General features: G+C 40.9%; 1 long non-coding RNA gene across 1 annotated transcript in view; it reads left to right on the top strand.

Moving 5' to 3' along the window:
* Nucleotides 1–23694, top strand: part of LOC117353781 — a 77027-nt gene extending 53333 nt beyond the window's left edge. The window contains exon 3 of the long non-coding RNA XR_004538027.1: nt 22757–23694. This is a non-coding gene — a long non-coding RNA (uncharacterized LOC117353781). The remainder of the gene's footprint in view (nt 1–22756) is intronic.
* Nucleotides 23695–24832: the final 1138 nt, after the last annotated feature.

The raw sequence follows: 24832 nt of genomic DNA on the forward strand, positions 1-24832 counted from the left end.
AATCCCACTTATCTCCCACAAAACGGGATGTGTGCTTGGTGCTTATTCAAACCTCCTATTCAAAGTCCGTTAAGTCCATCTTCATGCTGCCAGACATAACCCAACTAGGATCCTAGTTTCACCAATGACAGCTTCATCAAGGGTATATTGTCAAACAAAATTCCATGGCTCTTTTAGCAACGGTCAGAGATGAGCAATTTTCAACACCAGTATGCTGGAGGCTGATATTCAGACCACGGGAGGAAGCCTGGCTACCACTGGCGATCAGTGGCGAGCCCAGAAATTCAATGCCAAGGCCATATCTGGCCACTAGCATTGAATTTCCAGTCTAAATGCAGCTGCATTTGACATAGCCAGCCAAGCCAATATTCGTTGGCTGGCTGGCTAAGTCATAGCAGCCAAAGATCGACCTGCTATTCACAACTATCCCAATGCTGTCACAGTGGCCTGTTTCCCTTGCCAGTTTGGCACTGGCATTTGTGGGAGTGGACAAAAATCACAGAGGAATTAAGGGGCAAAATCCCCTAATTCCTCTAGTAGCAGCTGCTTACCAGATCCTAAAGGTGCTTGGTAGCAGGCATAACGCTCAATGTCAATCTTTTAAGGCTTAGACATTTAAGGGGAAATTCTAAAACCTATGTTTAGGCACCAATTTGCACCCTACCAGTGACTAAGTTAATTGAAGAACACCATTAGAAGCAGTGGAAAATGGTGAGGTAAAAGCACCTACCAAGCGCCTAAATAAAAGATGCCGGAATCATGCCTATATAGGTACTTTAGGTCGCCTAATGCCAGAGTAGTCATGGTCAATGCAGGAAGTGGCATTAGACAGCCTAAACTGCCTACGTAGGTGTGATTCACGCAAAGACAGGCGCCAAAAATGTAGGCTCGGAAAACCCTGACGTACATTTCCAGCACCTAGCTTTCACATGGGTGCGATTCTGAAACTGGTGCCGATGCATGATTGACACGCGATTGGTGGCCACTTTTAAGGCAGCTGCCGACATTGACACCAGTTACAGAATCCAGCGGTTAGGGCCAGATTCTTTAAACGGCGCCTAAGCATGACTACATTTTAGGCGCCACTCCGCTTGGTTGTCAGTTTACCGCTGGATGCCGCTTATAGAATCACGCCTAAGTGGACTTAAAAGTAGGTCTAAGTCAGATGCCTACGTTACTCACATCTATTCTCCGCCCCCTAACAACACCTATTCTTCAGGTAGGTGTCGGTTAGGTGGCAAAGGTAGCATCAACTTAGGCATCGCTAGGCACCTTTCTGAGTTCCACATGGAACTCTAACTTGGTTATTTTTTAAAAATGTATCAGTTAACGTCAACGGCAGAGTCAATTACCAAGCTGTTTAAAGCTAATGGAAATAATTTGGGTTGGAAAAAAAAACCACACCCAATTCCACAGGAAAAGAGAAGGGCAAACCAAACCAGAGAAAGCACTGTGGAATCAATGTTTTTGGCGTAAAATTTTATTAATACAAATGGTAATACCCAGCAGGCAAAATATTAAGAACATAAGAACATAAGCAGTGCCTCCGCCGGGTCAGACCATAGGTCCATCCTGCCCGGCAGTCCGCTCCCGCGGCGGCCCAAACAGGTCACGACCTGTCTGCATCACCAGAAGGGGCTCCCTTGCCACCTTGGTTTCTCATTTAAGTCCTATCTTCCCATCGTAGTCCTAACCCTCCGGTCTTGCACATGTAAAACATATAAAACAAGGGTTGGGCATGGATTTTAGTTAGACGTCGCTAAGTGACCGCTATTAGGACACTGTTTATAGAATCTGGCCCATTTGCATGTATTTGAGTCTGATTCATGTATATCCTGTTTTTGTAAAATGGAGATTTACAGATGCATGCAAATATTGGAGGTGAATATTGCCGGAGACCACATATCTTCCAGGTCCCACTGTGACTCTGCCTATGGATCATCCTGGCATTAACTGTGCTATGGCATTCAGAAGGGACTAATGCCACTGAATATCCTCTCTCAGCCTCTTCTGCCTGTTTGAACTCCTTTGAGTATCCACTCTATGATCAACACACAACATTCAGTGCACCGGCTGGCACTAATAATAAATTATTATTATTAATAATAACCTCTTTCATGGTTTTGTAAAAGATGGGGTGGGGTTAGCCAGCTAGCAGTCTGAATGTCGAGTAGCCACTAATATTCATTTGCTTTTCAGCTAGGCAAATTGAACTGTTGGTTAAATCCGCTTATTTGTCAAGTGGATTCTTATAACGCTTTTAGAAAATTTTTAAAAACACATTTGTTTGATAAGCTTGTCAAATAATTATGGAATTTTCTTTTATCATCTTCTTTTATTCTTTTACCTGATGTATTTTTTCACTGATTGTACAGTTCTTCTTTGTGGTTGGAACAGTTGTGGTTGGGCGGTATGGAAGAATAAATTTTTTATTATTATATTTGCGCTTAGGTGTCTATGTGCTGTTTAGCTGGCCAAGAGCCATTCCTGGCATGCTAAATAGTTCTGAATATCAGGTGGTAAGTCTTTAGGTCAAAGAGACTGTGAATCAGTGCATAGTCGAAATCATGCAAAAAAAGCAGACAGCCCACTTTGCTCTGAAGGGGTCATATTTGGTGTAGGTTATAAGCCACTCAGGACCACAGGAGAAGAAAAATGAGATTTATATGATTAAATGTGGAGAGTCGTTATGTTAGGACAAGTGCAAATCGGGATTTTTAAAATTTTTAAAAATCAATGATAGCATGTGTACTTAGGAATCTAAACAGATTTTGAAGGCGCGATTGAAAAACTCTGATTTATTGTCTTGTTCCATCTGTTTTTGCCATCCACACTCAGCTCTGGAAAAGCTGTTTCAATTTGTTCTTGAGCTACAGTGGGTGAATACCCGCTCATCACCATGTGACTTGGCTGCCATCTACTGGGAAATCAATAGCATTAGCACAATTGTGATTTGCCTGATTGTGCATTTCCTTCAGAAATTAATATTTTGAACCATAAAATATTTTAAAAGAATCTGTATATTTTGGTGAAATTTTTTTTAAGTCAGCATTACAGCATCAGAGACTGTCCACCATTTGTTTTAAGCTTAGCATAGGTTCATCAAGAAAAAAAGGGCAATGCAAGTTTTTCCTGCTCTATTTTAAGGTAGGAAAAGATAGGCATGGTCACTAAGGAGTCTCCCTTACGTGAAAATGTCTATGACTCACCTCATCTGAAACAGGTCCAGAAAGACACCAGCATTTACTAAAGCTGGTCAGTTTCCAGCTGAAGAACATACCTAAAGAAATTAGCAATCCAAAGGGTAAAGAATTGTGTTGGTCTACTTAAATATTGTTTATTGTTCGCTACTAATGACTGGGAAGTCAATTCAGAGCGGTTTGCATGAGCTTCTATAAAAGGTGTTACAATACAGAGTTACAAAGAGCTTCTGCAAGGTGTTATAATACATGTGCTCTATACAGAGTTACAGGGGCTTCTGTAGCAGTGTTACAATACAATTATTAATACCAGCATAATTATGGCATAATAAATCATCCTACTTATGTTACCGGCACATCGATCGTCAAGGAGTTTGGCCTATTCAACTAAATACTGTATAGTCTATATACATGTATTTGTATTGTGTTTTACCGGTATGTTTATCTTTGAAGTAATATCTTCCTCAGAGTCTAGTTTTCTGGGCTTCAGCCCTTGATCTATTTATTTCCTATTGTGTTCTTCCTATCGAGTTCCTGATTTGGGGGGGGGGGGGGGGGTGGACTAGCCAACTGTCTCCTCTATGTTGTTTTATTGGCTAAAGTAGTCTACAAAGAGGATGCTCTTTATCCCTTTCTTGAACTTTCCAGTATCTTTTTCTAGTATTAATTCCTTAAGGAGGGCATTCCACCAGCTTGGAGCCATCACCGAGAACATTCTTTCCCTGACACTTTTGTATCTGATATCTCTGAAGGAGGGAATTTCCAACAGGTGATTTTGACTCGAACGTAGTGCACGTGTTGTTGTGTGCTGATGCAGTCTGGCTGCTAGATATTGTGGTTCAGAGAAATGAATGATTTTGTGCATTAGCAGTAGGATCTTGAATTTCACCTGCTTTCAATCGGGAGCCAGTGTAGTTCTTTCAGTAGCAGGGTGGCCCTCATGTGCCTCGATTTTCCCAGCAAAAATCTTGCTGCTGTGTTTTGTACCTTTTGAATCTGTTTTATCATGTATTTTGGAACTCCCAGTAGGACTGCATTGCAGTAGTCAAAAATTGATAGTACCAGGGTTATTATTACGTTGGACATTGCTTGGCGGGTAAGGTAGGGTTCGAGTCCTCTGACCCAGTAGAATTTGCCATATGCACTTTTCACGATGTCTAGGTTTGGGTTCAACCATTCCCCTAGGTTTCTCACCCCATCCATGGAAGATTTTATGGTATTACCGTTCAATGTTAGTTGGTATCTTGGGCTATTTCCTCCCCATTTGTTAATTAGTAATAGTTCCATTTTCTCCTTGTTGGCTACTAGCCCATTTGTTTGGAGCCATCTGAAGATTTTCCCCAAGCATGTTTTGATCTTTTGTTTAGTTTTCACATTTTGCTTCTTTAGCGGAATGATCAGTTGGATGTCATTTATTTTATTTCATCCATTTGTGCGTCGCACATACCTATACAAACTCTAGGCAACATTACAGAGGAAGGGGTTAGAAGAGGGTAGGGAGGACTATGGAGAGCAGTAAGGAGTGGAAAGGAGAGAAGTATGTAAAATATTTCATAGAAATTCCTAACTTTACACCATCTATGTAAATGATATCTAAATGAATTAAAAGAATATGTAAAAAGGAATAGAAGAGAGGAACCGTTAAACAATAGAATTCAGTTAATAAAATAAAAACAATAGGGGTAAAAACAATGGAATAAACTGGAAGAGAAAATTGAAAACCAAAATCAAATAAGTCTGGCAGAAGTCCAAGTTCCTGAAGCAGTTCTGTTGCCTCAGCATATTTTAAATAATCCCAACGGCAAAAGTCCAGACGGGGCAGATATCAGCTCGGGCTTTCCAGCTGCTGCAGCCCTGACTCATCGCTTCCAGGCAGAAGATGCACAGAGATAGAACAATCCAGCGCCAGGCTGCACTGCTCTCGGTGGGCAGCGGATGCTCAGGAGCAGCTCCCGAAGAATACAGCACTCTGCCTCCATCGGACAACCACTCCATGGATCCGGAGACACCACCAGCCCCTCCCCAATGAGAAAGTAGATGCCGCCCCATTCTACGCAACCACCAGCAGGGATCAACCATGCCTCCACTGGTCCCGCCTCCAGCAACGATCTCCCCACAGTGATCTCTAGTGACCGCATGCAGGAAGGAAGGGCCTCTGCTAAAAATGAACCGTTGAAGGCCTTTAGGTTAGTAGACAGTTATGCTGTGATTCTATAACTGTCAAACTCCTCCTATCCAAGATGTTTTCTGACTTTCCCGAGTGAAAATTAAAAGAAAAAACTACAGAACCCTGTAAAACTATGAATAAGGTAGATGAAAGGAACAAAATAAAGTAGAAACCAACAAAATAGAACTAAAAACTTAAAAATATAAGAGAGAGACACTGAAGCCTAGGTCTTACTCAGGCAACATTCTAGAACATCTGTGTAGATGTAGCATTCCCACCCCAGTTTTCTGATGAAATGCCCAGTGGTTGGAGTCTATCCAAGCCATGACATTTCCTTTAAGGCCCAGGGCCATGCATCTCAGTTTTAGTAGTGTGTGTTGGACAAGGTGAAAGGCTGCCGAGAGGTCCAGGAATCCCAGTAACACATCCTCTCCTTTAGCATGGTGTTGTACTGCTACTAGCTGCTAGTTTTGTACTGCTACTAGCACGGTTTCTGTGCTCAGGTATCTTCTGAACTCCGATTAGGCCTGGTAAAATTTTGACCTGTTTTCTAGGAAGTCTAATATTTGTTGACAGGCTTGTTTGTCTATTAGTTATGTAGAAATAAGGGTCAACAACCAAGTTGTAGGTGATAAATTAATGTATCTTTGACAAGCCTCTGAAAGCTATCCTGCTGAAGAGAGAATAATTCTTGACAGTTATACCTACAACTCAATTGTTGACCATCATTTCACAACCCAAGCAGAAAATATGCCCTAAGCAAATTTCAGAAAGAAAGAAAAAAACAGAAGAGTTGGGTGAAAGATGCTGTAGCCCTGCTACCAATCTTGAATGTCAGTTAAACCAGAGTATAGACTCAGACCCCTTGAACCAAGGTCTTCTTTAATGCAATAATCAAACAAGGAAAACAATAAAATACAGTTCTGATGTGCTGGACAAGAGTTATTGCTTTGTAATCAGACGTCTGTTCTCAACTAGCTCTCTCTCCATGAATAAAAGGCTGGGAGCTTCAGCATAACACTAAATGCCGTTTAGACTTTCTCACTGCTAAAATCTTGATGGAATCTGAATGGACGTGAAGGACTCGTGCAACCCTAATTCTGCATTGTAGTTTCAATTCACAAGAGAAACCAATGGAGAGAGAATGGGGCTGTTTGCCCAGCATGCTTAGAGAATAAGCAAGCCAGTATAAAAAGTCCCATAAGACACAGGAAGCTGTACATGTACTCAGAGCCTATTACAGGGAAATACATGATTACAGGGATTTGTAGTCTTATTGCATTAACTAATTACCTGACTCCAGGCAAATGGGTATTTATAAAGATCAGGGTAACTTATAGTGGAAGGAACCAGCATATCAAGCTAATTATACACCAAACTGTTGACTTATTCATAGAAAATCTTCATTCCCAGCACATATAAACAATACAGTGTATTCTTTTTTAGATGGATTAGTCAGAGTAAAAGTAAGATGGATATCGTTTATATTTCCAGCAATAAAGTGCCAGCATCACCTTTGTCATCCATATTTGATAAATATCTTCAAAATTAGAAATATAATTTAGAACAGGGCAGGGCCGCCGTGTCCTCTTTCTTTCATGAAGAAATCTGGTAACCCTATTTTCAGTAGGTTAGCCAATCTGCTGCTGAAGGCACTTCTCTTCTTTGATAGATGCACACCATCTCTGTTTAGCAGCTCTTGAATCAGGGCTGCCCAATTCCGGTCCTCGAGATCTACAGGCAGGCCAGGTTTTCAGGATATCCACAATGAATATACATGAGAGAGATTTGCCTGCACTGCCTTCTTGGTATGCAAATCTCGCTCATGCATGTTCATTGTGGATATCCTGAAAACCTGGCCTGCCTCGAGGACCGGAATTGGGCAGCCCTGCCCTTGGATAATCATCCCATGGCTCAGGAAGGCAAATTAGAAGGCAAATTTGCACATCTCTCACTATCAAAAAAATTATGAGACTTGATTTTCAAAGAATTTATCAGAGTTGCCAAAGAGGCTACATTTTTAAAAGGGAGATTTTAGTACATGCCATGCAAAAATAATTCTTGCATGTTTGTGATGCCTGCATCGGAAAAAGGCTTAAAATTAAACCTAACTGTGAAATCTTTAGTATAGTTGATGTTTGTATTTTAAATTTATTGTTTATTATTTCTAATCTTGAACTTTTTCATGAAGAGGAGGAAAAGCCTCAGACTCAAACCTGCTGAAATGAATTTCAGGGGGCGGTGACCTTACGTCGGGGCTCAGAGAGACTTCTAGCCCAAGGGAGTTCGCCGCGGCACTACTCTCTGCCGGCGCTCCCAGCGGGCAATTCCCCGACGAAACCTGCTCACTCAAAAGACGCCTAAAAATGGCATCCACTGCAGGCAGAGGGGTCTCCGAGCGTCGGGGGGCACCTCCGACGCTTCTTCCCCTTCTCTTAGGCATGTTTCCATGTTGCCGCTGGGAGCAAGCTCACCGCGAGAGGAGAGCACGCCGGAGGAGGAAGTGTTTTCCTCTTGAGAGGCCAGCATGTTGGAGGGCTTGCAATTGAAGACAGCTGAAAGTGAGTTACTCCTTTTAGAAAAACCGGCGGTAGGAACAACTCCAGCTAAAGGGGATCAAGGCTCCGGAGAGGTAAAACAGCCGAGTGAACACTTATTAATGACACAACCAATTTTTGTTTCTCCTGTTAGACCTTCTGAAGTCACTCTAGACTCTCTCTGGGACTTAGTGTCCAATTTTGGAAATGCCCTTAACTTACAGGTAAAAAATTTGGACAAAGAAATACAAATCCAGAAAGAAGAGATAAAAACAATAAAGGAAGAGACTGTATCACTGAAATTAGATATCCAAGAAGAAAAGAAGAACTTAAAAACAATTAAGAGTAACCAAGATTTATTTGTTAAAGACAATACGATTATGCAGAGAAAATTGGAAGCTTTAGATAACAATATTCGGATTAATAATTTGCGATTAATTAATTTTCCTAAAGTATTATCAATTTCTCCACGAGATATGATAAAGCGATACTTTCTGGAAATTCTTAAAATACCTGAAAATGCTTTACCACCTCTTACAAAGGTTTACTATTTACCTATAAGAAATCAGGATCCTCAAAAGAAAGAAGATGAAGGAATACTACAGAAAGAACCCTTGGACGTTTCCACTTTGTTAGAGCAATCAGATAGAGAATTGGCTATTCCAGCCACTCTCTTATTGACTGTGGCTTTGGCCCCAGACAAGGATTGGATTCTTAAACTTTTCTTTAAAAATAGGGCCAAGGACTTTTTGGGGTTTCATATCCAGATATTTCCTGATGTCTCGAGAGAGACTCAGAAGAGAAGAAGGGAATTCTTAATGTTAAAACCAGAAGTGACTCAAATAGGGGGTTTATTTTTTCTTAGGTATCTTTGTAAATGTGTCATAAGATACCGTTCCTTGAAATATGTATTTGTAGATCCAGCTCACTTGACTACTTTCCTTTCTGCGAAACGTCTTGAGTCTGTAGAACCATTGTGATAATAATAATTAGCTCACCTCTCAGTAGTAGTTTAAGTGATTTTTCTTGTTAAAACGTTTTACTTTAATTTAATTTCTACTCTTATCGTTAATCTTGGATCTTAATTTGAGGACTAGTGTGTGATTAAGTTAGGATGTATACTTTCTTTATTATTTTGAATTGCTTTCAGGTTTGAGAGTAAATAATATTATTATGTTTTCTTGATCTCACTTTCTGTACAAGATGATATGCTTGACAATAAATGTGTAAATTTTATAAATAAATAAAAAAAAAAAGAAATGAATTTCAAGTGCAGACAGATCATCCATAGGAGAAACTTCATTGGCATAAGAACCTCCTTTCCACAAGTTTAATTCACTATTATTTGTCCGCTAAAATCCCATTTAATTAGATATGTTCACCTTGACCCAGGAGAAGTAAACTGGTCTATTTCATACTCTTTTTATGATTATTATTAGTTTATATTTTTAGAACTATTACACAAGAATAAACTTGCGCAAGCAATACAGATATTGAAAAGCAAATAAGGCATTATGGATACGAAGGAAAACAGAATCAAAATTTTCATTAGACCACAATTTGGTAGGAGAAGGCCTAAGAAAAAGTGAGGAAAGCCAATTGAAAGAAATTGAAAAGCTTAGCAGCTCTGTCCCACATTGCCTATAATTCCATTCCTAATCCGAGTCTAAACAGTCCCAGGTACCAACTTCTTCAAATCTAGGAAGGTTCTTAATTGTTTAGGAGGGAAAAAGGCATATTTAACTCCAAGATATTTATCCAAACATTTACAGGGGTAGGCTAATAGAAATGAAGCCTCAAGAGTTAGTCTCAGATCTCATAACCAGAAACAATCTTCTTCTCTCCTGCATTTGTCGTATAACATCAGGATACATTCTAATCTTTTTCCCAAAGAATAACACTCAAGAATTACGAAAACCACATTCATATCTTATTCAAGAGACAAGCAAAGTAGCTTTTTCTGTTATCTCAAATATAGATGTTTCAAGCAATTCAGTAACATTCAAAGCTTCTCCCATATTAGTTGCCAAACCTTCTGTCTCTGGGTTTACTGCCATGTCTTTCTTCAGAGGAATATAGTAAATTTGGTTCAGAGGTAGAATATTGTCTGGGGTAAATTTCAATTCCAGGATAAAGAAGATGAAGTGAGATGAATACCTCAATCAGATATTTCTTAAAAGTTTCCATGGGAGTCATCACCAAAGACTTTGGAAAATTTAACAAATGAAGATTCAATCTTTGATTATAATTTTCAAGTTCAAGTTTAATTTATTTAATATACCGCAAATATAAAACCAAAGGTAAGTCTAAGAGGTTTACAATAAAATTTAAAATAACAAAGTAAAAAAAAGGTAAGAAACCCAAAAAATAAAACCAAAACTTAAGATACAATTGAAGACATGAGGAAAGAGGGACTTAGCGGATTACAATAAAAATAAAAAGGTTGGGGGAAAGGGATGAACAATATGGTAGGGGAGGAAACAGAATATTTATCCCCTCTTCTAGGAAACCGTGCTAGCGATTTTTAAAGCAGAGAGCCATGCTGAATGGCCCGGCTCTGCTCCCAACACTCATTGAGTTCCTATGAGCGTCGGGAGCAGCGCGGCTCTCTGCGTTAAAAACCGCTAGTGTGGTTTAGTAGAAGAAGTGGGTTAGTTCTACCCGCACTAATTTCATAAAGCCAGGAATGCAGCTGCTGTTTAACATGATTTTATCTTTAACAATATTCGATGTGGATTATTGGAGAATATTAAGTGTTATATTTAAGTTAAAATGTTATTATTTGCTGTCACACTTATAAGTTTTAAAAATGAATAAAGATTTTTTTTTAAATTAAAAAACAGTATTCGATGTCAATCTTGTAAAGCTTTAACATTAGTTTTAACTGAGATCAATTCAAGGATAAGTTCTTCTTTATTGCCTACAATTTTCTTAGACAAATTATCTACTATACTCAAAAGGGCTGAAACTTCCTTAGAAGACTTGGAAACTGTAGAGTCTAGTCTCAGGAGTCTAGTCTCATATGCTCTCTAAGATCACCACTACAGATTTATATGCTATTTCAATGTCTTCGATGTTTATCCAAGTTTATTTAAAATTTGTTATACCACTTATAAGCGGTGTACAGAATTCATAAAAAAATAGGGTCATATTACAATTGTAATTAGTTAGACATACAAGAGACTAACTGATGTACAGGAAAGAAGAGGTTAGGGGGGAGAACTCTATTAAATCAATAGGACAGGAAGTTCTTCTTCACCCAGAGAGTGGTGGACACATGGAACGCACTCCCGGAGGTTGTGATAGGGCAGAACACGCTACAGGGATTCAAAGAAGGTTTGGATAAATTCCTGAAAGATAAGGGGATTGAGGGGTACGGATAGAAGTAGAGATAGGTTATAGGTAGAGTCAGGAACCACTTGACAGGTCATGGACCTGATGGGCCGCCGCGGGTGCGGACTGCTGGGCGCGATGGACCTCTGGTCTGACCCAGTGGAGGCAACTTCTTATGTTCTTATGACAGCAAGATGGTTAGGGATAGAACAGTAGGGAGTGGGAATTCTGTCTGAAATAGTCCGTTAGAGACAAAGTTTCATATTTCAAAGGTGTCTTTGAATAGAAAGGTCTTCAGTTTTGACTTGAAACGTTCGAGTAGAGGTTCTTCTATTATGTGGAATGGGATAGATTTCCAGAGCGAGGGGTCAGTTACAGAGAATATAGAAGAACGGATAGAATCATAATTTATATGGCATAATGAAGGAATCGCTAATAGATGTTGGGATTACGACTAGAGTGATCTTAAGGGAGTGCAAGGGATCAAAAGTCTATTAATGAATTCTGGGGCATTGGTTGATTAAGACTTAAAAGTGAGCCGTAATATTTTATAGCTGATTCTGTAGGAAATTGGGAACCAGTGTGCTATGAACAGTAGTGGTGTCACTTGGTCGAATCTTTTTGCTTTCATTATGATTGTAATTGCTGTATTTTGTATGATTTGGAGTCTCCTTAATTCTTTCGGTGTAATCCCTTTGCATAGTGAATTGCAATAGTACAGCTTTGCGATAATCAGGGAGTATATTAGGATATTGAGAGATGAGGGTTCTAAAAGGCTTGTTTGCAAATGGATCATTTGTAATCTATGAAAGAATTGTTGGACTGTGGCGCCGATTTGTTGATGGTAGGTTAGCTCCAGCCCTTCAAAATGCGAGATTATCTTCGCAGAGTAGTTCCTGCTGGATCTCTGCAACAGCAAGCTGCAGTGGGGGAGTGGATGCTGGAGGGGATAAGGTGACCGCAAACTCCAGTTCCTCGAGTTCTCTCCCACCTGGAGCTACAGCGGTGAACTCTCCAGCTATTCCTGTGGGACCTTTGAGCGCGGTATACTTCAGGATAGACTGCTGCTACTGGGGAGAGGATGTTTTTACTGCTGAGGGAGCGACTCTGACCATTCCCTTTCATTTTGTATGAGGCATGATAAGGTAAAAAGGAAATATTTGCATCCAGCAGAGTTAAATTTAAGAACTCCAAACTCAGGCTGCTGCCATCTTAGCTCCTCCCCCCCCCCCCCCCGCCCACACACACTCTACTATTTCATACTCTTGACCTAAGTTTGTTTTGATTCACTTGGTAGGTTTTAGTACATACCCCAGCCTTGCCCCACTCTGCCTAGCCCCATCCCAGCCCTGCCTACTCTGCATAATGGCTAAACCTCATGGTATACCTCAGTCTCCTGGTTATTCCAGAAAATACCTTATTGTAACCAGCCTGAGGTTAAAAGGTATTTTTAGTCTGGAGGGGGGCTCTGAAGGGTCCTGGGAGTGGACAGGAGTCAGTCACGGGGATCTGCTACTGAGATTACGTCAGGCACGTGTCCCCACGAATCATGGCTGTTCCTCGCTGCTGAAGAGACAGAAAGATTGGGAGGAGTAACAGGAGAGGCCCTGGCTTGCTGGCAGCGTTGGGTCAGGTTCATCATCGTGCATGCCGGTGCTAACATTAATTCTGAAAAAATCTGATTTCTTTTTCTAGATTCACAAACCCTAAAACGGAAGACTGACATGTTTCAGTGTTTTGTATATAAACAAAGCTCATTCAAGGTCAGAACACACATCAGTAAATCTCACAGCACTTCCACACAAGTTTTTATATTTTTTAGCAGCATTAGCAGGGCCAGATTAAAGGGTAGGCCCAATAGGCACATGAATCAGCGCTGAGGATTTCAGGGAGGCCTGATGCACTGTTCCAATATCATCATGTCATCTACAGGGTCCTGCTTACATGCAGGGCCAGTGTTGTGTGTGTGTGGGGGGGGGGGGGGGCAAACAAGGCAGCAGTGCATCACTAGCAGAGACTGTGGTGAAAGTTGTCTCTCTGCCCCGCGAAGCCTTTTCTTTGTGCATCCTGCCCAAAATGCAACTTCCTGTCGGGGTTGGTAAGCGGAGAAAAGAGAAAGCACGAGGTTCTGGACCAACAGAGGGAAGGAGACCAGAGAAGGTAGTGAAGTCGGAGTGAGGATGCAAGAGGAAGGGAAGAGAAAGGAGAGAATCTGGACATGAGGAGGGTTGGGGACACAGAAGAGATGCTGACCATGGATGGAGTACAGGGGTATGGAGACAAAGGGGCAATGCTGGACACAAAAGGAAGGATAGGAACAAAGAGTGACACATAGAAGAGATGCTGAACATGGGGGAAGGATAGGGACAGGGACACAGAGGGGCTACACTGAATAGAATGGATAGGGAGGGACACACAGGAATAATGTGCTTAATGCATCTTAAAATGGCACACTGTGGGACACACTTAGGAACCCTGTGGCAAATGCCAATTTAGCATGTACTAACCCACACACTAAAAAAATTTGGGAGGGGGCATGTCAGGGGGACATTTCTAAACTAATCAGTTCATGCTCCTACATTATTGCACACTAACTGGTTAGCACAGGATTACCACGTGAGCCATCGCCTACAATAATTTTTTAATGGCTATGTACTAATGGCAAATTTAGCACATGGTCATTAATATTGAAAATGGAAAATCGGCCATGTTAAAGCAGTGAGAGAATAGCTTTAGCGCGCAGGAAAAACCCACATAAGGGCACGCTAAGGTCACGTTTTGCCACAGCTTAGTAAAGGGGCCTGTAACGATGCAAGCGGGCTATAGGGTTTTTGGGCATGCACATACGCAGCCAGACATGAACACAGATAGTAGAGAAAAGCTCTTTATTGATTCAAAACAAAACTCCCTGAACCCTATTACTTCACAGGGCAGGGTATACAGGAAACAGTCTCTTAGTTTGATAAGCAAAAAGTCCTGAGATGGGCCTGGAGCTGCCATGTCCCAAACATAGACTGCAAATTCTTCCTTAAACCAGGTAGTGAGGTCTAGGCTTAGCCAGACCTCAGAACATGGCTCAGATGTAATTAGCACCAAAAGTTGGCTAAAAGTGGCCAAAAACCAAAACAGAACTGTGGATACGAAGTACTTGATGTCAAAATTTATTTCAAAGATTCTTCTCAAATAATTCAAATGGTGCAGGTATAGCAAAAACAACTCATTGATGTGTGATGTATGGATTGTTTTTGCTATATCTGCAACTTTTGAATTATTTGAGAAGAATCTTTGAAATAAACATTCTTCTGTAGAAGGTGGGTAAGAAGTTCTGCCTTTTTTCAGCAGACCCTGAGATTACCTAAGGAGGTTCACACTTGCTTCTTGGTCTGGGGCACTGGCACCCGGATAATGGCTTACACCTTCTAGATCTGAGGTTTCACTTGGCTGTTCCCAACTGAGTATTCCAGGTACTGAACCTCCTGTTCTCCCAGGAAGTATTTTTTGGATTGGCCGTCAATTTCACAGGCAACAAATTGTCCGGAACTGCTTCCACTTGGATGAAATGAATCTTCCAATTCTTATTAGAGATGACAATATCATCTAAGTAAGCAGCCACATAGTCCCCCATGCTGTTTTAGCAGGTGGCCAACCAAGTGCTGAAAAGTAGTGGGAGCTCCATGAAGGCCGAAAAGTAACACCATAAGCTGGAACAGACTCTGGGGTGTGGAAAAGGCTGTCTTCTCTTTGGTCAGGTGTAGAGTAGAGATGAACTGGGCCCCTCCCAGCCTCTCAATGAGCTCATTCACTCTTGGTATGGAATACTCTTCCAGCTTGGAGAAAGTATTCACCTTCCATTCTCGATACAAAACCGATTGCTCCCATTGAGTTTCAGTACCAGCACAAGGGGGGAAGACCAGTTACTTGTCGACTCCTCAATTAACACCTAGCTTCAGCCTGTCCAATACTTCCTTTGCCACAGCCTGCTGCTGAGATCTGATAGCCCCAGAAGTTGACTTACCTCAGCCAAGCAGAATGTCTAAAAGTGTAGTCAAGAAGTATGCTGGGGCCACTTCTTCCTCCTTTCCACCAAGCCTCCTTAAACCAGCTCTGGCCCTGCCTATTATACTTCTTGGTATCTGCCTTCCTGACTCCTCCTTCCTGTGTCACTTCCCTCTAAGGAGGAACTACCTATATTAAGTCAGCTCCAACATTATTCACCATTTTTTGTCCAATGTGTCATAATTAGATTCTAAGCTCTTTCGAGCAGGGCCCGTTTCTTACGTGTTTAATGTACAGCACTGTGTGCATCTGGTAGCACTATAGAGATAATAAATAGTAGTAGTATCCAGCAGGGGGAATGGTAGCATCTTTTAAACTCCTTCCTTTACAGTAGAGAATGACACGGTGACAAAATTCATTACTGTTCCCGTCCCCGTGGATAACCGCAGGAAATAATCCCATGTTATTTTCTAGTATCTATTTCAACCTCAGTCCTTCTACACCAGCATTCTTCAAAGCAAAGCTTGCGGGTCAGTGGCTGTGGCCATTCATACTCTGATTTTTCCCTCTCTCCTTAAAGAATGACTTGAAGATGGTTTCCCGCGGTTATCCGCGGGGACAGGAACGGTGATTAATTTTGTCACCGTGTCATTCTCTACTTTACAGGGCTCTTAAGTGATTCCATCAATGAAGGCTTGGTCATCACCCTAGAAAAATAGAGCTCTAGTTCTGCTGAAATCAGATAAGATCGAAATTATTTGAGATTCTATAAAAATAAAACATTGAAACATGGGTTTTTGAATGTGTTTGCAAGTTCTTAATAATTCTCAATCTTGTAAAAGTTTCAGGTTTTGAGAATATATTGGAAGAATGTATTATTTTCTGTAATGTATATCTTGGAGTTTTATTTATAATAAATGTTATAAACACTGTAAACTACTTTAAACAAGGTTACTGGAAGGGGCAGTATAAATTTCCATATTATACTAAATTAAAAAATAAAGTAGCAAAAAATAGTTTCAAAAATGCAATGCATGCCTCTCATTTGGAAATAGAGCAACAGCAAGTACAAGTTATTGAGAAGTGGCCAGTCACATGGGCTGACCTTTCCCTCCCTTTTCTTTTAACCACATTGGCCCATCTTTCTGCTGTCCTCCTCTACTGCCAAGTTCTGTGCAATAAGATAAAATTTGTTCTTACCTGCTAATTTCCTTTCCTTGACTCCTGTATGGATGAGTGGGTTATGTCTCCCAATCAGCAGATAAGGCAAAGAATACTGACAATTCAGAGAAGACATTAGGACTATTAATTCCATATACAAAAAGGAGAAGTATACTGTATACCAAACCAACATGACATAAAACTTGCCCTGAGGTATAACCTTTGTGGTGCCTAACTATACCACTGATTATTATTATAATTACATTTATATTTTGTGGGGTGAATCATCAGAATCAATCATACTGCCAACTGTTTAAAGGAGTGACGAAAGATCAGAAATATAAAATATAGATGCCCCAATCGGCACCAGCACTCCACATTACTCAATTAATTCATCATTATCCAAATTATTTCCCCCATAGAAACAAAATAGGAAAAATATTTAGGGCTCCTTTTATCAAGCCGCGCTAGTGGCTTAACGTGCGTAATAACGCACGCTAAACCGCCGGCCACGCTAGCCACTACCGCCTCCTCTTAAGCAGGCGGTAGTTTTTGGCCAGCGCAGGGGTTAACGCATGATAAAAAGTCAAACGTGTTAACCCCCGCTAGCGCGGTTTGATAAAAGGAGCCCTTAATGTTTATGTTTTACAGTATGTGTTATTGGCATTTGATATACCACCATATCTTGGAGCAGTTCAGGCTGGTGTACAATTTCTTTTCTTTTTTTTTTTTTAATCAGGTACTCTAAGTAGAAAAATATTTATTTAGAAATATATGTATATTTCTTTATTTACTTTTTCTCATTACTCATCCCTTCCCAAAGGCCCAGGACAACAGATAACACAACGCCTAAAATACATTACAGTAAGTCACAAAATATGTTTAAAAAATGATTAACAGTTTAGCACAGGGATCTCAAAGTCCCTCCTCGAGGGCCGCAATCAAGTCGGGTTTTCAGGATTTCCCCAATGAATATGCATTGAAAGCAGTTCATGCACACAGATCTCTTGCATATTCATTGGGGAAATCCTGAAAACCCGACTGGATTGCGGCCCTCAAGGAGGGACTTTGAGATCTTTGGTTTAGAAGGTAGGTGAAAGCCATAGTATTCCTTCAGGCTTTTGACAATTTGAAATTGGGGCTTTGCTGCTGATTAGGGGAGGGGGAATAGGTACAAATTTAGGTATGGGATTCTGAGGTGGGCTGGGTGGTAAAGTGGAGTTTATAAGGATATTTTTTAAGACAGCTAATCGATTGTGTAATGTTAGATAACAGCGTGCTTCGTATAGAGGGATTTTATGAGGGGAAGGGTGATTTTTATAGGGCAGGCATCCCAGTTGGTTTCTTGCAATAGGAGGAAGCTGAACACAAAGGGGTCCTTTTTGCTAAGGTGTGCTAACCCATTTAGTGCACGCTAAATGCTACGGCACCCATTATATTCTGTAGGCGCCTTAGCATTTGGCGTGTGCTAAAAAGGACCCCAAAGTGTGAAATGCATTTAAAAATTTCTGGTCTTCAGGGATATTACAGGATTTCTTAATTGCATCTGAATTCAAATGCACTTCCTCTTTCTTTCTAACTATCCTCCCCCTCCCCCACCCAAAACTGCAGAGTTCTGCCGTTTGTTTTTGTGTTTCTCTTGGGGGTTGTGAGCCGAGGCTCAGGGCCAACTCGGATTTGGCCTCTGTCCTTACGAGCCCATTGTTGCTGAGTTTTCATCCTTTGCATTGTTGGTTTCAGATAACAAATGGGCTTTATACCAAAGTAGCATTTTTTTTTTTTTGTCTGTGGTAACATTTGCCATTGACTTCATTCTTACTTGCTCTAAATGCCATAGATATTGGCAATAATACATAATTCTTGTCGAGTAAAGGCTTTTAATATTCACATTTAGACTTTAAAAGTGCCAACTAGCTGATTTAAAGAGTTCAAATTCTTCTCTAGGCAAACTATTAGAGTAACTTATGTAAGTCTTGTTGACAGTTTTCTGTACTTTTGGTTTTCAGAGACAGAAGCATTAATACCATGAGAGCTTTTACCCCAGGGCGTGAGAACAGCTCTCAGCAGACAAAATATGGTCTAATGGAATTGTGTATCAGTCTATTATTTATTTGTATAAAATTTATTACACCTTAGCGTATTTGATCAGAAGCTTCCTAGCATTTCATATGGGGTCCTGTGCTGTAAAGTGTTACAGGTGCAATGGGCCTTGACTCACTGGAATCATTAGTAGTGTACAGAACCAAGAAAACATAGCTCAACATATAATAAAATCAACTGAGTACACTCTAGCTTATATTTTAGAAACTATATTCGTGTTGTGGGTGTCTGGAAACCATATTGCATGGAAGATAGATATCCAGGATATGGATGTCTATCAACATAGTAACATAGTAGATGACGGCAGATAAAGGCCCAAATGGTCCATCCAGTCTGCCCAATCCTACCCACTCTTTAAATTACTGATTTAATTTAAATTTTCCTTCTTCTTAGCTATCGCTGGGCCAGAACCTAAAGCTCTGTCAGGTACTATCCTTAGGTTTCATCTACTGAAGTCTCCATCAAAGCTCACTCCAGCCCATCTAAAGCATCCCAGCCATTGAAGCCCTCCCCAGCTCATCCTCCACCAAACAGCCATATACGGACACAGACCGTGCAAGTCTGCTCAGTACTGGCCTTAATATTTTCTGATTCAAGATCCTCTGTGTTCATCCTACGCGTTTTTGAGCTCTATCACAGTTTTCCTTTCCACCACCACCCTGGTCTGGTCATGTTTTGGGTGGGACTAGAGAGGGACAAAAATATGAATATCCAGATCTAATTTCAGAAGGGGAAAAGGTGTATGCATCCAAAAAGATGGGCGTTGGTATTTAGACCTGGTATCTTGCACATCTAGATTACAGAAAGGTGCCCTCACTGAGCAGCATCCCATTGAAGGGATTAGGACAAGTCACCTCTTTAATGCCCCAGTGGTTGCTGTCCTACCTCTCCCTTGAATGTGCAACTGAAAGGGAAGGCCCAGCTCTGCGACGGCTGCAGGAACTATGGATGCTCATGGCAATAACATTTATTTTTTAATCAACTTTTTAATATCTCTGCATTTGGTGTGGAGTAGTAGTTTGATGGTTGGAGTCGGGAGCTGAGAATCTTGGTTCAAATCCCACTTCAGCTGTTGGTGATTTATTTTTTTTTAATAGTGAGCTCTCCAGGAACATAAAACTAATATTGTACTTGAATGTACACTGCTTTAGTAGCCTTTGAGCTGCCTCCCCCCCCCCATTCCGTGAAAGGAAAAAAAAAGATCTCTCATTGAGCAAGACTGCTAATGGCAAACACATTAGTAGTGAGTTTTTCTCAAAATGTCGACAGAGAAAATTCCTCAAAATGGTATTTTAGACAAAACCGTAATCAGGAAGAGGGTTTCCACTGAGCACCGATTCATAGAGATAAGTGATATAGCAAAGAAGCTTTTGTACTTGAATTCCAACAATACAGTATATCAAAATATCAAATTTGGGGCTGAATTAAATTGAACTGTAGAGCAATGATTAAACAGTGGGGTTTATCTTTCAAAAGAAGTAAAATATTATAATAAAAGAAATATCATTAGAAAAATGGCATGTAAGCAGAGAGAATGAGGACTAGAGAACTACAGACTTTAAAAAAAAAAGGCCAGATACTGTATATTACCCATCATTCTATCTTCTGGACTTTAATGTAAAATTCTATCAGATTCTGAAAAAAAAGCCAGATTGTTGGCCATCCTAACTTCCTAGGTCATGAGACCCCCTTAACCATTAGGGATGGACAGCTAGCTGACCCACCTCTTCAAAATGGCAGGCCTTCCCCTCCCTGGTGCATCCTAGAATACACTGAAGGGGGCCTGAGGCTCTGATTTGCCCAGGCTGTGTAAGGCTCCTCCTGTGTGTGGGGCCTTATGCATCTGGGCCAATCAGAGTCTTAGGCCCCTCCTCAGAAATATCCCAGTGCTGTCACTGTACTTGTACCCCTGGACCAGTCGCTGACTTTCTTTAAGAATCCACTTCTATTATAGCGGTTCCTGACTGCTTTTGTACAAATTGAGGGGGCAAGAGCAAGCCTACTGAAGGAAGTGAAGTTGAAAGATGAGTGATAGCATAACCCTAGCATTCAGGACTACTAGACACAAATCACATTATTCGCCGATGACACCAAACTATGCAGCATAGTAAGTAAGAGCACTTTGCCCAACAGTATGATGCAGGACCTACTTCTATTGGAACATTGGTCCTTGACTTGGCAGCTAAGCTTCAATTCTAAAAAATGTAAGGTAATGCACCTTGGCAGCAGAAATCCATGCAGAACTTACACACTAAATGGTGAGACCTTAGCTAGGACTAAGGCAGAACGTGACTTAAGGATGATCATTAGCGAAGACATGAAAACTGCCAATCAAGTGGAGAAGGCTTCATCAAAGGCAAGACAAATGAGGGGTTGTATCCGTAGGAGTTTTGTCAGCCGGAAGCCTGAAGTCATAATGCCGTTGTACAGATCCACAGTGAGACCTCATCTGGAATATTGTGTACAATTCTGGAGACCACATTACCAAAAAGATGTGCTGAGAGTTGAGTCGGTTCAACGAATGGCCACCAGGATGGTCTCGGAGCTCAAAGATCTCCTGTATGAGGAAAGGCTGAACAGATTACAGCTATACTCACTCGAGGAACGTAGAGAGAGAGGAGACATGATTGAAACGTTTAAATATATCACGGGCCTTATCGAGGTGGAAGATGATATCTTCTTTCTTAAAGGACCCTCGACCACAAGAGGGCATCCGCTAAAACTTAGGGGCGGGAGATTTCATGGCGACACCAGGAAGTATTTCTTCACCGAAAGGGTGGTTGATCACTGGAATGAACTTCCACTTCAGGTGATTGAGGCCAGCAGCGTGCTAGATTTTAAAAAGAAATGGGATATACATGTGGGATCTCTAGGGGGGTAAAATCAAGGGGGGCGGGTCATTAGAGTGGGCAGACTTGATGGGCTATGGCCCTTTTCTGCCGTCATCTTCTATGTTTCTATGTTTCTACAAGAAAGAAGATTATTGAGGTAAGAAACTAATTTTTCTTTCTCAGCACATTGTTACTGCCGAGTTACATTGGTTCCCAGTGCAATTTAGAGCACAATTTAAATTGTTGATGCTTATTTTTAAAACATTGTCTGGTAATAGTCCCAGGTGTTCTAAACAAGCACTGCAGATGTTTGAGCCGCTCACTCCCTTAGATCTATAGGGACATGGCAATTGGTGTTACCCCCATTAGCGAAAGTTCATTATTCAGACACTGGTTCACCGTCCTTCACTGGAACAAATTAACCTGACAATCCTCAATGCCTGAATTTAGGAGAAAGTTGAAAACACATTTGTTTGTATAAGCAGATGCTAGATGAGAGAAACAATGTACGGAGCTAAGTTTCAGTACCAAATGTCTATTTGTATCTGTCTGGTTTTGCCAGTTTAATTATAAATGTTATTGTTATTTGTTTCGTTAAGAGGGCTATAATTGAGAAATAAATAAATGTATATGTTTAATCCTGGTGGATTCCTGAGCTACTGGGTTATCATGAGTGCTGTTAGAGGCCAACTAAAACTGCCTTTTCAGTTTCTGCCAAAATTGAAACTGCCACCAAAATTATCTGAAAGCTTTTCACTGAAACCAAAACTGCAGCCAAAACTCATCACCTGGTTTCAGTCGTAGCCAGAATCCATTAAATTACATTAGTGACTTTTATTCCACCATTACCTTGCAGTTCAAGGCGGATTACATAAGAGGTTATCTGGACATTTCCAGAAGAGTTACAGAGTTGAGCGGGTTATCTGAAGTAAATCAATGAGGGCCGCTGAAGACTGTCAAGAGTTTGCAGTCCCTATTCGTCTGCTAAATAGTCATTTTTGGCTGAAACCATAACCATAGCCGAAAATTAAAATAACCTTTCGGTCGAAACCAAAATTGGAGATAAATGGATTTTGAACCAGTTTTGGCGCCTTAACTGAAACTAAAATTCAGTTGGCCTCTAAGGGCTGGATTCTATAAAAGGCGCTGATATTGGCAGCTGTTAAAAAAAAAAAAAATGACTGCCAATTGTGTATCAATCACGCAACAGCGCCATTTGTCGAATTGCATCTACCTCAAACATAGGCCAGGATTTTGAAGGCCTGCATTTCCAGTGCCTGTGGCTGGTGTGTGAATCACATCTATGGAGGAACCTAAGAACGCCTAAAGTCATTTCCGGCATTAACCATCCCCTTTCCCTTTCATCTTTGTTACCATTACCAAGTTGACAACATTGTCTGTTGCTGTTCTAACAAATTTTTCTTCTGACAGCAAACTCTGAATATCTTCAAGAAATGAGGCAAAAATGTGAAAGGCGTGGAAACCCTTCAGTCTTAAGGCCAGATAAGCAGACTTCCTCTCTAAAGACTCTTATCAATCCAGTGGACAGTCACCTTTATATAAAATTTTCCATGGGACGTCCAACAGTCTGTTGTGCGTCTGTTCGCCAAGAATTGCAACATATATCTTCTAATAGTCAATAATGGAGGAGCAGTCATTTTATGCACAATTTTATGAGCAGGCACCAATCACTTTGAAGCACAACAGCAAAGAAAAATTCCTGCCGGGCCGCCATTTGGTCATGATGAAGGAACAAGATCAGTTACCTCCAATATAAGATAAATGCTACCTTTTTCCATTTCCATAAGTAGCCGTTGTAATAACTTGTTTGTACTGGGACGGAAGAGTGTTATGATGGTCCCAAACTTGTTCTCTTAGTGGCACCTTCTGCGCAGGAGACAAAGGGCACTGAGTACTTTTCACGTTATATTTTAAAACATTTTTCAAATTTTGTATGGACATTATTGAATACTGTATTAGAAGATATATGCTGGTATTTTGACAATCAAATTTTGAAGAGCGTATTTATTAAAAGTAATCCTATACTCCTTTTAGTGCTTGGCACCAAGAATTGCAACCAGCTTTGCTTGATCTCTGCTTCACCGTTCTGTTTGCCTAGAGACCAATAATGAATTCAACAAGCACAGGTAGATCCACTCTTCTCATAGGCTACATTTCCTGAGCAGCAAAATTTAAGATGAGCTGATCCACCGTTTGCATGACGAGGTTTGCAATAGCAAAATCCTGTTCCAGGTTTTGCTGTTTCATTTGGTTTACTGAGGAATCATCGTTTAGGCCTCAATGCAGGTGCATATATAAATTTTTTTTAAAAATAATTTTAATGGTTATATTTAGGGCTCCTTTTACTAAGCCGCGATAGCGGTTTTAGCACACGCTTAACACGTGCTAAACTGCCGCACGCGCTAGATGCTAACGCCAGTATTGAGTTGGCGTTAGTTCTAGCCGCATAGCACGGGTTTAGCACGCTCTAAAATTCTACACGCGCTAAAAATGCCATCGCAGCTTAGTAAAAGGAGCTCTTAGTTTTATTGTACGATAGTTTTACTTGCTTGATTGTGATACTTTACTTTTAAAATTTTGACGTTCCTGTTTCTGTGATTTAAGAAGCTGCTATGACCTGTTGTATTATTGGGATATCAAATGAACAATAAACATAAACTTGAAAGGCTCACTTTTAAGTAGAAAATTCTTTACCTACCGATTGTTCCAAATCGACTTCTGTTAATGCCCTCTAACTGACTTCGTCCCCTCCTGATGTTGTTACCATTTATGTTCTTCAATCCTATTATCATTATAGTTCTTCCCATTTTCCATCTTGTACCGTGCCTCCCGACGACCGACTGCCCCTTTGTTAGCGATTGATGATTTTCTTCGGCGTCTACCACAGGAACAGGAAGCGTCGGGGGCTAGCCTGCTTGGGACACCGCCGGGGAGTAGTGCGGGGGTGAAAACCTCAGGGCTCGACGTTACTCTAAGCCCCGACGTGAGGACGCCACCCCATGAGCTACTGCCGCAGGCAGCCAGCTCTCCAGGGGACAAGAGAGCACCCGAAGAGGTAGCCCACTCATCTCTGGAGGCCAGTGTGTTGGAGGGCTTGCCGTTTGAGACATCTCAGAGTGGCCTGCTCACTCTGGTAGGACCTGAGACCGGGACAACTAAGGCTGGGGGAGCACAAGACTCCATGGAGGTAAACCAAATTTCGGAACAATCTCTCACAGCACAAGCACGCTTTTTTTACAGCAATTAAACCTCCAGAAGTCACTCTTGAAGCACTATGGGATTTGGTAGTGAATCTGGGAAACTCCTTAAACCCTCAAATTAAAAATTTGGAACTTAAAGAACAGAAAGGAGAAATAAAATTGATTAAACAAGATATATCTCAGTTAAAAGTAGAGGTACAAAATACGGGTAAAGAGCTAACAGTAGTAAAGAATAATCAAGACTTACTGGTTAAAGATAATATAATTTTGAGGAGGAAATTGGAAG

The sequence above is a fragment of the Geotrypetes seraphini genome, chromosome 2 (genome assembly GCF_902459505.1).
Source record: "Geotrypetes seraphini chromosome 2, aGeoSer1.1, whole genome shotgun sequence".
Taxonomy (NCBI): domain Eukaryota; kingdom Metazoa; phylum Chordata; class Amphibia; order Gymnophiona; family Dermophiidae; genus Geotrypetes; species Geotrypetes seraphini.